General features: G+C 48.9%; 1 long non-coding RNA gene across 1 annotated transcript in view; it reads left to right on the top strand.

The window, feature by feature from the left end:
• Positions 1–10342, top strand: part of LOC106902904 — an 11352-nt gene extending 1010 nt beyond the window's left edge. Inside the window, exons 2-3 of the long non-coding RNA XR_001414611.1 lie at positions 7952–8136; positions 10157–10342. This is a non-coding gene — a long non-coding RNA (uncharacterized LOC106902904). The remainder of the gene's footprint in view (positions 1–7951; positions 8137–10156) is intronic.
• The last annotated feature ends 5445 nt before the right edge of the window (positions 10343–15787 follow it).

Genomic DNA, 15787 nt, shown 5'->3' with positions numbered 1-15787 from the left:
AGACCCCTGCCAGCCCGCAAGCACCCCCCCCCCCACCATCGCACACACGTGCACGCGCACGGGGTGTGCAAACACACGCGTGTGCCCCCAACTCTTTGCTTTTTCCCCCGCCTTCAGCTTTGGCTCTGCAGTTCCCACGGCCGGGCCGGGGAGCTTTTTGGGGAGGGGGGGTGGGGGGGAAATGCTGGGCACCCCTCCGGATCCGGCCCTTGCGCCGCAGCAGCGCAGTGGGGCTTTGGCTCCCCTCCCACCGTGGGCTGCTGTTCTTCCAGATTTACATCTCCCCAGGCTCTTATTCGCCTTATGCTATTTTTTCCCTCTGAATGCCTTTTGTTGCTCTTGTTCCTTCTAGAAGCGTGAAAGGTGCTGGGTTTGCTATTCATCCCCCCCCCCCTTTTCCCTCCCCTCCTTTCCGTGCCTGATTTTGCAATACTTTCTGCTGGCATTTTGTATTTGCTTTGATTTGGAGCTGTGAAGTGGATGCCTGCTCCTCCTGCGAGCGAGCAAGCGGCCAAAAAAGAGAAGGCAAAGGCTGCGGCCAGCTCCCTCCCCGCGTTCCAGTCATCCCAGTTCATGGCTCCCACCCAGGCCGGCAAGCGATAGGCACGGATTTGGGCTGGGAGAGGGTAGATCCACACTGCAAACCCCACTGGCCTGTCAAAGGAGGATGTTTTAAGAGTAGACTCAACACAAGCAGTGATTTGGCAGGATCCTGGCCGTGCTTCCACCCCCTCTGCAGTGCCCTGAGCATCTTCCCGACCTCCCCCCAGCTGCTGTGGTGGGGTGAAGTCTCCAGTGAAGCAAGGCTGGAGGCTGTTGTTTTCCCTGCTTGGTTGTTTGGAGATTTACAAATTTCCAGCATCGATTCGGAGTTGATCCTGGAAAAGCAGTGATGCTTTGGGGAGCAGATCACCAACAGGCATCCAACACAGGCAGTTTGAATGAGGAGGAGAAGGTTTTCTCTGGGCAACCTGGCTGTTGGGTTCAGAGCCCACTACAAAACACATCTATAAAAATATTTACGGGTGCAAACCTGCCGTGTCTGAGAGCAAGGTGGCTGATGAGAAGGTTACCTCCGCAACGGGATCTGCAGGAGAAAGCTGTAGGACGCAAAGGAGTTAGAAATGAGGAGAGGACCTCTCCCTGGCCTCTCTACCTGCATGTTTTCCCTGCCTCCATGTGCTTACAGCCCTTGCTGGTGGGCTGGGTCCACTGGGGATGTGCAGCAGTGACCGCATCCGTGTCCACGGGGCCAAGAGATGCTCGAGCTGGGGCACAGAGGCTGGGGCCCTGCTCCGGTGCTATTCCTGGCTCCAGCAGTGACTCACTGCCTTACCTCGGGCAAATCACTTGCAAATGTGTCTAGCAGTGCTTCCCCATGTTGGGGGCAGGCTGTTCACCGTTGCCTCTGCAAAGTGCACTGAGATGGTTGGCAAAGAGGTGCAAAGAAGCATTAAGCCTGGCTGGTGATTCAGGGAGTGTCAGGGAATGAGCTGTAAGGTTCAGGTTGGAAATAAAAGAAGGGATGGAAAGAGATCTGGAAAATTATCAGAGTGTGGAAATGGTGAGTGGGATCCAATTATTAATCGTTTCTAATCTCACAGGAGCTGAGGGGAGCCCAGTGCAATGGCCAGAAAGTGAGTTTCAGGCAAACCAAAGGCAATACTTAGCCCTACGTGATGAAGCTGGAACTCAGTGCTTCAGGACATTGCGGGCACCAAGATGGTAAACAGGTTCAAAACAGCCCATCTGTGGCTTACTAAACATAACCACCACTGCTGCTTAGGGGATCTGCTGGACACCTATGGGACCTGACCAAGGGATGGACCTCAGGACCCTTGCTCTCTTCTTCACCTCTCCCTGGCTGCATTAGATGGACCCATCAGACCTTGGTTGCTCTTATTTTATTTGGCTGTGGCACATTTTAACGGGGATGACAGGCCTTAGGATGTGTAGGGCCTCCAGCCTCTGAGTCCAGATCCTCTCTTTTGCCTGCTGCTGTGCACATCCCTGGCACAACCGCTGCCAGGACAAGCAGCTCTCCTCTTCTCCTGGAGATGGAAAAAACTGTCCCACCTTTTCAATGATGCCAGCCTAAAATGCCATGGGAATGTCGCCAGCTACCACCATGGGGCAGAGGCAGCTCTCGTAAACCTCTCTCCATCCTCAGACATGATCCTAAAATAGTGGCGACATTTCAGTTCCCCAGACAAGAAAATAAACAATATTGTGTGGTTTATATATGCCTCGTCTGCCTGGGAGAGCGCTGCAGACTGTACAGGGGTGGCTGTACAGGTACTGCCTAATGTGCCTTCTTCCTCTGGATGCATGCCTTTTTCTTTTAAGTTTGAGATAAATAGAGACCCACTTCTATTAAAAAAAACAACAAAAAACACAGTCCAAAGTGACCCTCTTGGACGGCAGTTTCCACGGGAGGAGCACGGCTGTGTTAGCTCCAACCGTGGAGGTGACACGACGCATGAGGTAATGGGGAAACGTGACCACGGCCAAAGCCAAGCTCCGGGACCAGGTGCTGGCACAGCATTTCCCTTCCCAGAAGGGGCACTTGGCTGGCGAGGAGGCGGGATAGCCTTCCTGGGGTGAAATGTGTCGTCATAAAAATACGGAGAGGAAATCCGTGCAGTGGCCAGGTCCCCCCTGCCACACGCAGGCACCCCGGGAAGGTACCACAGCTCAGGCTCTGACCCGTTTTTTGGGTTCTCTCTCTCTTTCTCTAGTCCCTGAGATGCTGCGGGAAGCTTTGCTTAAGGTCTTTAAGAGCTGAAGCAGTTTGGAAAGCCTCTGTGGCAGCCCCGTGTGTGTCTGCGGGGCACACCTCGCAGCAGAAGTTCACCCAAGCAGAAGGCCTTCGATCTTCTGCTCCCTCCCTGCACCCTGGTGGGAGCATCCTTGGGGCAACAAACGTCGACCCCAAAGGAAGAAGCGTTTTTGCTCCAGTGATGCTGGGAGCCCAAAAAGCATCTCTGAGCTTTCTGGGAGGGCACAGGTTGCTCAGCCCCAGGCTCACCCCCAAGCTCGCCCAGAACTGCAGCCCTCCAAGCGTGCCGCAGCGCACAGGCTGCCAGCCCGGGACTCCCCCAGTCACCTGCCATCTGGAACCGGCTGGCACAAGCCATGGTCCCCAGGAGCCTGCCTGATTCCACCAGCCAGGGCGAGCACTTGCTTGGTGAGCTCCTCGCTGGCTCCTGCTGATCCACCCAGATGTTTCCCCCACAGAGCTGGGTGCCAGCTTGGTCCCAGGGGGGGCACCTTTCTCCTGACCATCCCATCGTGCTGCATGCAACCCATTGCAATGGCACGTCACCCTTCTTTTCCCTCCAGTTTTCCAGTCTGTGCTCCCAGTTGGGGTTATAGCATGGAAATCAAGCCTTAATTCTTGGCTTTGTCCCATTTCTCCCTTAGCTTTCATCTTTGGAGGCTTGGTCTGGGGTCTTCCCTACAGTCTGGCGAGATTTTGGCAGGGGGTTGAATGCTCCTGGGACTCCCAGACCTTTTCAAGGGAGAAGCTGCTGTGGAAAGGAGGCAAATATTCTCGTCCTCCTGCCTTGACTAGCCATGACCCAGCAAGTTGCTGGGGGAAGGGCTAGGGAGCACTTTTCTCACTGCAGCGTGAGGGCTGGGCAAGAGGAGGCAGCCCTGCAGCCTCTGGCAAGGGCAGAAATGACCATCACTGATTTGAGGCTGGAATCCATTTTTTTCAAAGGATGGGCTGAGTATGGGCTGACAATATTACTCTGGCAGCCAAACTTGGGCCTACGTGTCCAAAGCCAACAGACATCCAGGGAAAAGTGTGGTTTCCATGAGTCTTCTCCAAGCCCCAAGTATTCACGGCTCAGGTATCTTCTGCATTCGAACTGATGCCTTATATTTAATAGTCCTCAGTGGATTTTTCCACTGGCTGATTCCTCTCTGAACCCTTAGAATCCTCTGCTCTGTGAGATGAGCTAAGTTTTAGGTGAAGAAATCTCCCTTTCAGTTTGTTTGGAGAGTGCCCACCACCCCCACGCTTGCAGCTTCATAAGAGCCACCGAGCAAATGGAGGTGTGTGCAATAAATCTGCTGGCTGCTCACATGAAGCTACTAATTCCCTCCTCCTGGTGACCAAAACCTGTCTGTGGTGACGGGTGAAGCCACGAAATTCACTGCTAACCTCTTCCAAGGGCTTCTCTCATGGGCAAGAAAGCAGCTTTGTTGACTCTGGGCCACTGGTCCTCAATATTCAAGAAGATGCTTCTGCAATTCAAAAGTGTTTTGTTTTGTTTTGGTTTTTTTTCCCCCAGGAAGCCAGGAAGAAGAAAACAATCTGACAGCACTGCCAGCCTCCCCTTGCTCCCCAGCATTTCCATCTCTTCTGGCCAACAGTGTCCCTGGGATTTTCTGTTTGTTGTTTGGGGGGGCTGAGCAGCAGATGGAGTTGGGTATTTTAAAGAAATCTCTCTGGGAAGTGCTGCTGCTTCCCCCCATGCTGTTAGGGGCAGGGACAAAGGCTGGCACCCAAAGAGTCAGCTGCCCAACGAGCACCCATGGATTGCAAGCTGCCAGTACTACCTCATGCTCGATGCAAATCCCTGAATTACCTTTTGTGACTCCCATCTTCTGGATGTAGAGCATCTCCTACCGCCCCCCACAAAAAAACACATCAAAAGCCAACCACAAAGCCCATATTCTTTATAAATGACCCCAAAGCTCCCTCTGTCAGGCCTCTGAGATGGAGAAGGGAGTGGCATCCCAAAATCTTGAAGCTTGCAACGGACTTCATGGGTAGTGGATGGAACAATGTGCAGAGCACAATCACAGAGCAGTGATTTCTCCTGGGATGGCCACTGGAGATGGCGCCATTGATGGGTCACCACCCAGCTGCTGGATCTCATCTCTTTGCCCTCCATCTCCCCCTCCGATCACTCCAACCATCTTCCCTTCCAGGAAAACTTCTAGAATACATTGCTCTGCATTTCCATGGCAACTGGCACGCGACCAGCGGTGCTGTCTCCGCCACGTACCTATTCCTGGCGCGTGGAGAGGATGCTCGTGTGACAGAGGAGACAACCTGGAGAGGCTGAGAAGGAGAACACCACCACCTCCCAGCCGTGCTGCCAGCCCCGGGGCAACACGAAGGGACGCTCTGAGGACCTTTGCCGAAGAGCATCTTTCCTGAGGCAAGCCCAGGCGGCCCCAGCAGATTTAAGCAGCACGTGAGGCTCTGTGAAATGCCTGCTGAAAGGCTATTTTTTTCAATTACCAGTCATGAGGGAGGAATTGCTGGCTGGAATTTCAGAGCCTGGGCAGAGCGGGAGGTCGGGGCGGATGGCTATCTCGCTCCAGGTTTTATGTTGCTGCACATCACCATATTCTCCGGGCGCTCAGCGAGCCATAACAGCTCTTCTTGCCCTGAAATTGTATGGATCATTTCTCCTGCATCCTCGCTTTTTCATTCACAAGCAGCTGAGCTTTGGGGTAAAATCCCTCAAATTTGGCTGCTACCTGCAGTTTAGCCGAGGGGAATTACAGGCTGGGAGTGATTGCACACGGGGACAGCAGAGCAGCTTGCCAAAGCAGAGAGGTCTCCGCAGTGCCTGCCATCGCATCGCCTCCTAAAAATAGGCTATAGTCAGAAATAATCTCATCTCCTGCTCCCCCCTGCCCCCCAAATAATATAATCAAGCCCAATACTAAAGGCAAAGTGCTAATGCTGTGAGCTCTCAGAGAAGCCGGCGGAGAGCAGAAGTGGAATTTCTATTCTCTCCTTCATCACGCGTCCTAATCACAATATTTTTAGCATGTGCTTTTGCGTGCGTTGGTCAGGGGCAGCAAGATTAATTTGGCTCAATATAAGCACAGGGCTGAGGCCGAGGCTGTCAGGAACACAATGATTTGGCTGTAATAAAATAATAAAGCAGGAGGGGATAATTTTCTCAACTTTTTTCCAAATTCACATTTTTTTTCTAAGAGTCTGTCTGCCTTGGTGTATTGACTGGGAAGCCGCAAACACTTCCAAGCAAGCTTGACTCCCAGTTTGAATGAAATGATTCACTGAGCCCCAAATAAGCCTTTCTTCACTCATTCTCACACTGGTTTTAATCATCTCTAAAAAAAATTATGTATATTTTTAAATAAAGCATTCTTTAAACCAAGTTATTGGACTGTTTTATTTAGAAAAAGCCTGAAGTAAAAACATTTTGAGTTTTATTTTTTAGTTTCCTGGGGGCTTTGAAAGGGAGCTCAAGCTCTGAAGCGAGCCCTGAGCATCGTTAGGCTCTATCCTCATTAGGCTGCCGGACATCTCAATCCCCACTGCAGACAAAAACCTTCTCTAGGTCTCTTCTGCTCGGCTGGCTGTGGTCCTGCAGCCCTGGCAGGTTCAGTTTGGGCAAGCAGAGGCTCGCATGGCACCCAGCAGCCTCGGGGCTCCGGCTCGGCAAACGATACGGCAAAGGTGTGCCGGGGACACACGTCCCCAATGAGACACAAAGAAATGTTGGCCCCTTTTACCGCCGGTGTCGTCAACCCGAAAGGGAGCTGCCTTGCAATCAGATAAAGGCGTTCATTAACAAACCATTAGAATAAAATCCCTTTTGAGAAGGAGAGGTAAGGGAAGCTAAGGTGGCTGGAGAGGGAGGAGCACCTTTCCTTGCCCAGGGAAAGGAAGAAAGCCTCCAGGTTGCTTCACCTCCACCCGTCCCTCCCTCCCTGGGCACCCGGCCAGTTTCGAGACCCGGTTTCCCAATGCCCACAGGGATTCCTGGGAACTGGAGTCAGCCCTGGGAATGGGCAGGGGGCTTCCTCCAGAAACTCAAGAGTTAAAAGCACTGGTTTTGCACCCACTGGTGCAAATTAAGTGCATTGGCCAAGGAAGCTGCAGAGAGCCTGTTGCAGAGAGCCTGTTGCAGAGATTGGAGCCAATTCCACGCTCCCAGAGGCCTGTGTTACTTTTCTAACCACCTACTGCAAATCTTGCCCATGAACCATGCTCAAGTGCTTACCCCTCTGATGGCAAAGACGGGGGAACACACACCTGGCCTGGTGCCTGCTTGGAGATGAATTTATCGGACAGCTTTTCATTTGTGAGCATTATTTACTTCCTTGACCAGCTCACTGCTCCTTTTCAGGAAAGTTTCCAAGAATCTGGAGAGACGCTTTCCAGAATCATTAATCAGAGCAGCATGAAGATTTATTAACTCTCCTCTCCATGAAATAAAACCATCAGACTCCGAAGTCAGCTTTCTATGCCATCAATTCTTCCTCCCAAGTAAATTTAAAGGCTGTCACCATTAGCTGCTAATGAAGGCAAATCCATCTATCACGCTCTGATTTGTTGCTTGTGGTTACAGTATCGTGATCTCAACTCATATCCAAAATACAAGAGTAAAATGATAGCAGTCCTCTTTTTTTTTACCATAAGTATTAATTATGTTAATAAAACTTAATTATATTCATGCCAAAGGTTGCAAGTGTGTAGAAATTCATGGAACTCTTCAAATTAACTGCTCTGGTCTCTCGGCATATAATTAGGAAAATTATTAAATATAGTATGGTATGGAAATTAATACAAGTTACATCTATTACACAGTTCAGCTATGAGAGGAGCAGAATTTGCCATCTCACTTGCAGGAATCAGGCTGCCCAACCCAGGCATAAATGGGAAAAGTGCCACTCCAAAATGTATAGGCAAGAGTGCATTTTTAACCCCAAAATAGCATGGGAGAATGCTGATTTTACCTACTCTTAAAAATGTCTTAACCTGCATTTTGCAGTCAGTTGCTACAGATTGCCAGAACCTGGCAGCACATACCAAGGGAATAAGGATGCAGATGGATGCCCCCTTTTACCCTCCTCTAGGCACCCATCGGTGGCCACTGTTAAGGGACAAAATATGTGATTGGATTGGTCTTCAGCTTGGCTCAGAGCGACTGACTCTACGTTTCTCCTCCAGGACATCATCCCATCGCTATGGTGCAGTAGGAAGGATTTCAACCTCCTTGGATTGTTTTGTGACAGTCCAGCATGTCCTGCTGTGGTCACACACTCGGCAGAATTTGGACCTCGGTGCCTCATCCCGCTTGGCCATGTGTTCGAGTCCTGTTTGTTCCTGTGAAGAGGATAATTCTCCAGTGCGAGGTTTGTTCTTCAGAGAACAATGTGGACTTCTGTGGCTAAGGTGTACCATCAGTGTGCCAAGGGGAATAAAGTGGCTGCATCGCATCTGGCTATATTTGCACCCAAACACACAGCTGGGTCAACACTTTCTGGACGAGCCCACTTTGGGAAAGAGTCAATGCATCCCTTCTCGATCAGGCTCAGAGCAGAGCCTTGGAAACAGGGTACAAGCCAGAGCAGCTGCTCCTAGAGATTTACAAGTGCAGAGCAGAGATGAGAACACCATGCCAGGGGCTGGCCCGTGGTTTCTGGGCCATGCATCACCTCTTCACTAGGATCACTTGGAGCTGGGATCAGCTCATTAAATAATGTGGTGAGGAAGCCATATACAAGCATTAGTCTGATCTGGAAAGTGAGGGACTGGGGCTGAAACTTTCCTATAAACATATAATGTTTATATGATGTCACACATGATGTCACACACATGATGTCACACATCAGCAAGAGTATTCACTCATGTAGCCCGAGAGTCAGAAATAGGAAGCATCTCAAGATGGTTACACAGGGGTCCTCCAAGGGTGTTCATGCCTTTGATTTCAGCTCCTCTCTGGAGCTAAAAGAAGGGCCTTTCCATTCCCTTGGATCTGCTGGAAGAGAGATGTTCAGCAATGAACCTTGATGCAGGAGCCTGCAGGATGAGGATATCATGGAGAGCTTCTTGAAAGGTGACCCATGTCCTGCGCTCTGAATACTGTAGTTGCCCACTGGTTGTGCTCCTGATGGATTTCCCCAGACTCCTTGACTCACATCCACCTTTTGCCTCTGTTCACTGCTCATTCCCCTCACCTGGAAGAAGGGCTTTGCCTTTGTCAGCAGTGGGGTGGGGAGGTAGACAGGCAGAAGAAAGCAGCTGTCAGTCCTGTGCGCACATAAATTTGTGTCAGTAAATACTCCCGTGGTCTCTGTCAAACAGCTCCAGGGAACAGAGTGGTCCATTTAACAGTGGCCACAGGTCACTCTTTACCCAGCAGGTTCAGATGATGAACAAGTCTCCTCTTAACTCACTACTTTAGCCAGCAGCTAGTGATTTCATGGCACCTTTCAGTTCCCTCTTGGTCCCTAAGCCTTCCCTGGCACTTGTCCTGTTCCCATCACACCCTGAAGCTGGAGATGCCAGCTGGGACTAGTTGATGGCAGCTCATTTACGTGGAAATCCACCTCAGTTAATGACTACAGCCGTTAGTATCAGTTATGCAGTTTACATCCAGCTATAAATAAGCGCAGTAGTTGAGAAATTACTAGCGATCTAAAATTGGGATGTAAGAGGGTGGCTTGCAGGCAGTCACTAACAGAGTGCGCCATTCAGGAAGCACACAGGTTGCCTTGGAGCAGGGACATCCCACTTGCAGTCCATGGGACGTGTCCAGCCATCCCAAACAACCCATCCAATGCTGCCGGCTCCGTGGCACCCCGTACTCCCACAGCCCCAACACACCCAGCACGGGACCAAACGTAACTCTGCTACGGGACAGCTCTGCAGCCAGCTGGGCTTCCAGCACTCCCCTCTCTTTGCAGAAGACTTGGCCAAGAGCTGCAAAGAATTAAATATACCCTGCAAGAAAGCGTTAGTAGCAAACAATGGCACGCCTCCTTGATCGGTGCCCAGAGCTCTGCCGGAGGGAGCCAGCAGGAATCCTGTGTAACTCCAAATGGACAGAGCAGGGCTTGGCCCACTCTGGCTCACTGACAAACACAAATAAATATAGCTGGCATGAAGCATACACTGCCTGCCAGGACAGTGCAATGTCTCCATAGAAACCCCTGACAAGAGAACCTGACGCTAATTTAACCATAGCAAGAATAGTTCTGTAGCCTGTTGATGTTGTGAACTTCCTCATTTGAGCTGTCTTTTTTTTTTTTTTTTTAAAGACCACTATGGCTAGTCATCACAATCTCCTTATAGGAAGAATTAGAGTATTTATGCAATAGTATTGGGGATTGGGAGTGAAAGCGGTGTTTTTTTTTTTTTTTTTTTTTGAAGGAAAGTGGGATGTAATTGCTGGAGACGATGTCGGATGCGAGGCAAAGGACGGACACGGCGTCTCTGGTGCTGTGACAGCTAGTGATGACAGATGCATGCTCAGCTCGCACTGATTTCTCCTTCACTGCTCCAGTTCACGACTAAAAATAAGCAGAAGAAGGAGCTGAGTCTGCTTCAAGGAATTGTGGGGCAATAGATAAATAAAAATAAAAAGCCGTACTCCTGAGTGGAGACATTTCTGAAGCTAGATCACCTCCTTTGGTGCTGGCCCTTTAAACCTCTGCCCAGGATAAATCACCAAATCAATGAGTTCCTGTGAAAAATAAACATTCCCTTCCCATGCAACCAGGAAAAATGCCCAGAGATGAGGATGCAGTAAGAACTGTGGACCCAAAGTGTTCAGGAAACACAAAGGTCTCTCCCCAGATTGCTAGATCTGTATATAGAATCATAGAATCATTTAGGTTGAAAAAGACCCTTGGGATCATCGAGTCCAACCGTCTACCCTACTCTACAAAGTTCTCCCCTACACCATATCCCCCAACACCACATCTAAATGAAAAGTTTTGATTTCTTCTTTTTTTTTTTTTTAAATCTGCTTTCTGCTTTCAGGTCTCATGGCAGTGGTCACACGTGTCTCTGACCACTGTGATTGCAAGAATCTAGGTTAGACAGTACCTACACACCTAACCGAGGTTATATTTTAACTGAGAAACCCTCTGGAAGTCTTGAGTCCTGTCTGTCCGACTCTGAGTCCATCCCAGCTCCATACCAAGGCAAACCCTGGGCATGCACTGACCTATCCCTCTTCTCCTCTTCATCCCCTGAGCCTGGGGACACCAGAAAGGATACTGAGCTGCAGTGAGCTCTGACTAGTCAGTTTAGGTGTTGGGGAGGATCAGGATCCCTTGAGGGCTGGAGCACCTCTCCTGTGAGGACAGACTGAAAGAGCTGGGGTTGTTCAGCCTGGAGAAGAGAAGGCTCTGGGGAGACCTTCTAGCAGCCTTCTAGCACCGAAAGGGATCCCACAGAAGAGATGGGGAGGGACTCTTTATCAGGGAGTGTAGAGATAGGGTGAGGGGTAATGGTTTTAAGTTGGAAGAGGGGAGATTTAGATTAGATACTGGAAAGAAACTCTTTACTGTGAGGTTGGTGAGACACTGGAATATGTTGCCCAGAGAAACTGTTGATGCCTCATCCCTGGGAAGTGTTCAAGACCAGGCTGGATGGGGCTTTGAGCAACCTGATCTGGTGGGAGGTGTCCCTGCCCATGGCAGGGGGGTTGGAACAAGATAATCTTTAAGGTCCCTTCCAACCCAAACAATTCTATGTTTCTATAAAAAAACCAACCCAGCAAGTTCAGTTGCAAATTTGGGCACTTTGAATTGCCATCTGGAATTAGCAGCTTTTCCTACCAGCTCAATAGTGAGATTTGAGCTCCCAATCAAACGTTTAATTTCCCAAAGTTAGCTGGGGTGCATCCCTCTCCCAGCAGGTGAGGACCCCTCTCCTTCTGCAACCTTTCAGTCTCTGCTAATTAGGCTAGGTTTATTTTGTGCCTTGATCATGCCTTGGCTCCCTGATGGGAAAAGACCTGGTTTTACATCATTCCTCCACCCCTCCCCTCCGTGCCCTCGTCACCTATAGAGAGGAAAAGCATGTAGGTGTTCCACAGCCTTGGGGTTACCCAGTCTGACTGGCTGAGGCCTGGGCACTCCAGAGACGACTTGCATCACACACAATAGTGAATTAAACACGCGTGGGAACTTGGGCATGGAGGCCAGCTGGTTAATAAACTCCTTACCCTTCAAAACAGGGGGGCTTCCTGCAGGCTGCCCCCTGGGAACGGTCCCTGGCCCAGCTCCCAACCTGTGCTAAGCCAGAGAGGAGCCAAAAGCAGGGAGATTTATTTGATTGTTGTTTCCTGTGTTAATGAAACCAAGCAGGAGGAAAGAGCAGAGCTACAGCCCTGCGCTCCCTTTCAGGCCAGGCTGGGAAATGTTGCTGCTTACTGTAATGTGGAGAGGATGAAGCAATTGCCAGGTGGGCTCAGAGGTTGGGGGTGGACTTGCCATCATAACAATAATGACCTGATGCAGAGGAATGTTGTGAGATTTAATTCATTAATGTCTGAGAAGTGCTTTAGAAGGGACTATGAGGTGAAAATCCTCTGCCCAAGGTAATGCACACCGGTCACCTGCAGGGCTGTAACTAAAAGGACTTGTGGAGTGAGACCTGGCTTCTGCAGGAACCTGCTGGTGGGAATTTTGCTGTTGACTTCAAGGCTACCAACATTTCTGGTAGCTTTCCACCCTACCTCAGACTTTACACACTCAGAGACATTTGATGCTATGTACAGTTTTGTTTGTTTCATGACTGTTTGGTCTAAATTCTCCTTTCCTCCTCTCCTGATGAAATAAACAAAGCTGATTTCTCAGGAAATACACATTTCCTGATTTGTCCTAGGCATAATCCAGCTGTTCTCAGGGTCTGAATATGATCACAAGTATTTACTCTTAGCTTTCAAGTGCAACCAGTTTCAGAATGTGCTAATATTTTTTATTTTAACTTCCACATGGCATTTTCTTTTTAGACTTCAGATTCAAATAATAATGATAGCAAAGGGTCTAAAAACCACAAAGCACTGGAACCTCAAAGATTTCAGAGCAAGAAACGTGTCTGTTGTTTCCAGGAGATTAAATGAGGCCACGTTTCACTGGCACTGCTGTGCCTTTCCCATGGTGAAACGCTTTGAAGGTGTATTGCATCAGAGGCGGTGGTTCAGCACTTTCTCCTCATTCTCTTTGGTGATGATAACCTCTCATTGCTCCAGCTTCCTCTGCAGTCATGGAATAAGGTGATTAATAATATTTGGTACTTCTCTGATGTGTTAAATAAAATACTGCGCTGTTTTGCAAATGTCAGGCTCTTGCCCGAACTGAGCCTGGAATGTTTGTTTCCGACTGTCAGGTTTCACTTCCCCTTTGTCATGTTTAAGTTCATGAAAAACAGGCATTGCATTTCGATTTCCATTGAATCCCAGGGCCAAGCCAGTCGCTGGAGCCAACCAATTGACAGAGAGCGAGGAGCTGACTCATGAAATTGGCTGGTGTTGAATTACTCTTCCTGACAAGGCTGAAAGCTGAGGCTTTAACTCCCCAGCGATGTTCAAAATCCTATTGCGCTCTCTGCCAAAATGTCTGCATTCACTTTTTATTATTACCCCCAGCACTTGTTATATCAGGATAATTTGGAAGGAAAATTGGGCAATACGTACATTAAGTACTTCCAATCCTGTTATTCCACCATTCACAGAGATATTTCCTCCAGCAATGCAAACACTATCTGCCTACAGCATGCACAGCACACGACCTTGGAGAACACATTGTGCCAAATTGGGAGCAGTGGAAGGTTCCTCTGCAGGATGACACCAGGCGATGTCGAAACAGATACAGCATGCCTTGAGGTCCTGGTCCCAAAGTGATCTACGTCAAGGACAAGGCTGCCGTTAGGCGTATCCCCTTTCTACCTCATCCACCTGAGCTGTTCGCTTCTAGAGAAGGACTGAGCTGCCCAAACGTCAGCATCTGGAGTCATCTGAGGTGTCCTCTGACATCTTCAGAAAAGACAGACTGTCTGCAGAAGACCTGTGCTCTCCTGGAGTGGCAGGTGGAGCTCAAGCAGGGCACCCAACCATGACACCAAATGCCAAGGTTTAAGCCACTGTTTCCAACCCCACTCTCTTGTATTGACTACTCCATTTCTGCCCAGCTCATCTTGCTTCTCTCCCTTCTCCCAATCTCCCCACCCCTTTAGTCCTCCTATATGAGAGATATGTGCCTCACCCCTCCGAGGTGCCCTGGGAAGGGGAACACAGACTCCTGCCGTTCATGTAAGCTCTTGCCCATATCATTCTTGGCACTGGCCAAGAAAGTTGTCTGGAGTTCCTATATTCCTAATATGTGTCCCGTGTGCTGTAGGAGCAGGCAGCAGAACACATGTTGTTCACATTTAGGAGCTGTGCAGGGCTGAGATGATAAACTCATCCATGTTCACAGAACATGCCTGCAAATTTGCTATAAATCTCATTGAACACAAGGAAAACAGCCAGATTTTTCAAAGGTGTTTACCTAAGCATGTTCAGATGGGTTTTCCTCGGATAAGTATCTCCTTGACCATTTTATAACACTCCAAAACATTTCCTAATCTGGCAAAACAACATATTTTTCTCCTCCCCTCATTCCTGAAAACCACAAAACTGTTTCATCTGAAACTTTACACAAAATCTCAGCTGGAGAGACATTTGTCCCAGAAAATTCTTGTCCAAACAATTACAGGTTGGCAAAAGTTCTGAGCAACTGAGCAAGCAGGCGTTGGAAATGGGAAAAGCCAGGCTGCCTTAATGAGCGGAGCAGCTGGAGCAAGAGCAACCAGCAATGGACTGTATATGCTATCTACAGCAACAGCTTTAGCTTTTCATCCATGAAACAACATTTCGTTCTCAACATTTGGGTTCCGTACTGGCAAGACTGTCCTTGGCAAAATGTTATAATACAAGTGCACTTACTGCTTCTCTGCACTGCGTGGAGTCTTGCCTCTTCCTTCCGGGTGATTGCCCTGCCCCAAGGTCAAAAACATGGATATTGTAGCCTTTACGATTGAACTCCATTTCAGCAGTGAATGAACCCCAAAAGCAGCTGTCTTTCCTTTCCGAGGAGGTGGGATTACAGGGTCTTCTAGAGATCAGTGGTTATCCACAGTAAGCTTTGTTTTGCAATAGAAAATCTTGAAGTTGGGTTGCATGGATTTTCAAAGAAGCTTCTAAAATCTTAGTAGAGTGGGTGATAAATATATAAGCCAAGGGCATCTTGCTTCACAGATGGAAAGATACAGAAATCTTGCTGATAAAATTACTGAAAACTGTAACACACCCACAACACATAGGCTACCATATTTTTTTTGCATGCAAATTCCGAGTGATCCTGTAGCCAAAAATGGCAACTAGAAAAGCAACCTGAGGGGATGCAATTCCTTCATATAACTTTGTGTCCAAGAATAATGATGTGTGTCAGTTCTGTGGATATGTGCTGAACCAGCCAGAATGATTCAGAACGGTTGGCAAAACGGAAGCGTTAGTCACTGCGAAAGATCAAGAAGTTAGTGTTGGCATATTGTGGGCATGTCAAGGAGAAACGAAAACCAAATAGGGAAAAGGGTAATGTAATGGAAGAGAAGATGAGAAGGGGATGGAGGTGGAAGGGGTAACTTCACAAACAACGAAGCCTCTGGAAGATGTGACTAGTGCTAGTACAGGCAGGTCATGGATGGGAGAGATTGGTAGCCTGTGTTTGAGCTCAGAGGAAGAGTATCTCTAACAAAGGCAAGCTGGCAAAAAAGAATCTGTCTCTCTCAACAAACACATCCGTGCTCTCAGATCGGTTTCTCCACATTCTCAGCTCAGCATTCCTGAATCTAAATCCACAAGAAGGCACTGCCCTTTTAGATCTGACAGTTCTGCTGTCAACTGTAGGTCATCAAATCGTTTGCACCAGACGCTGAACCAGCTCAAAACTAGTTCTTACGAGTGCCATCGGGTATCTTCTTTCCCACTGCTGGCTGTGCCTTGGACTG

The sequence above is a fragment of the Calidris pugnax genome, unplaced genomic scaffold (assembly GCF_001431845.1).
Source record: "Calidris pugnax isolate Ruff unplaced genomic scaffold, ASM143184v1 scaffold14, whole genome shotgun sequence".
Lineage (NCBI taxonomy): Eukaryota > Metazoa > Chordata > Aves > Charadriiformes > Scolopacidae > Calidris > Calidris pugnax.
The sequence above is the reverse complement of the archived record's forward strand: the minus strand, read 5'-3'. Positions and strand labels throughout refer to the sequence as shown.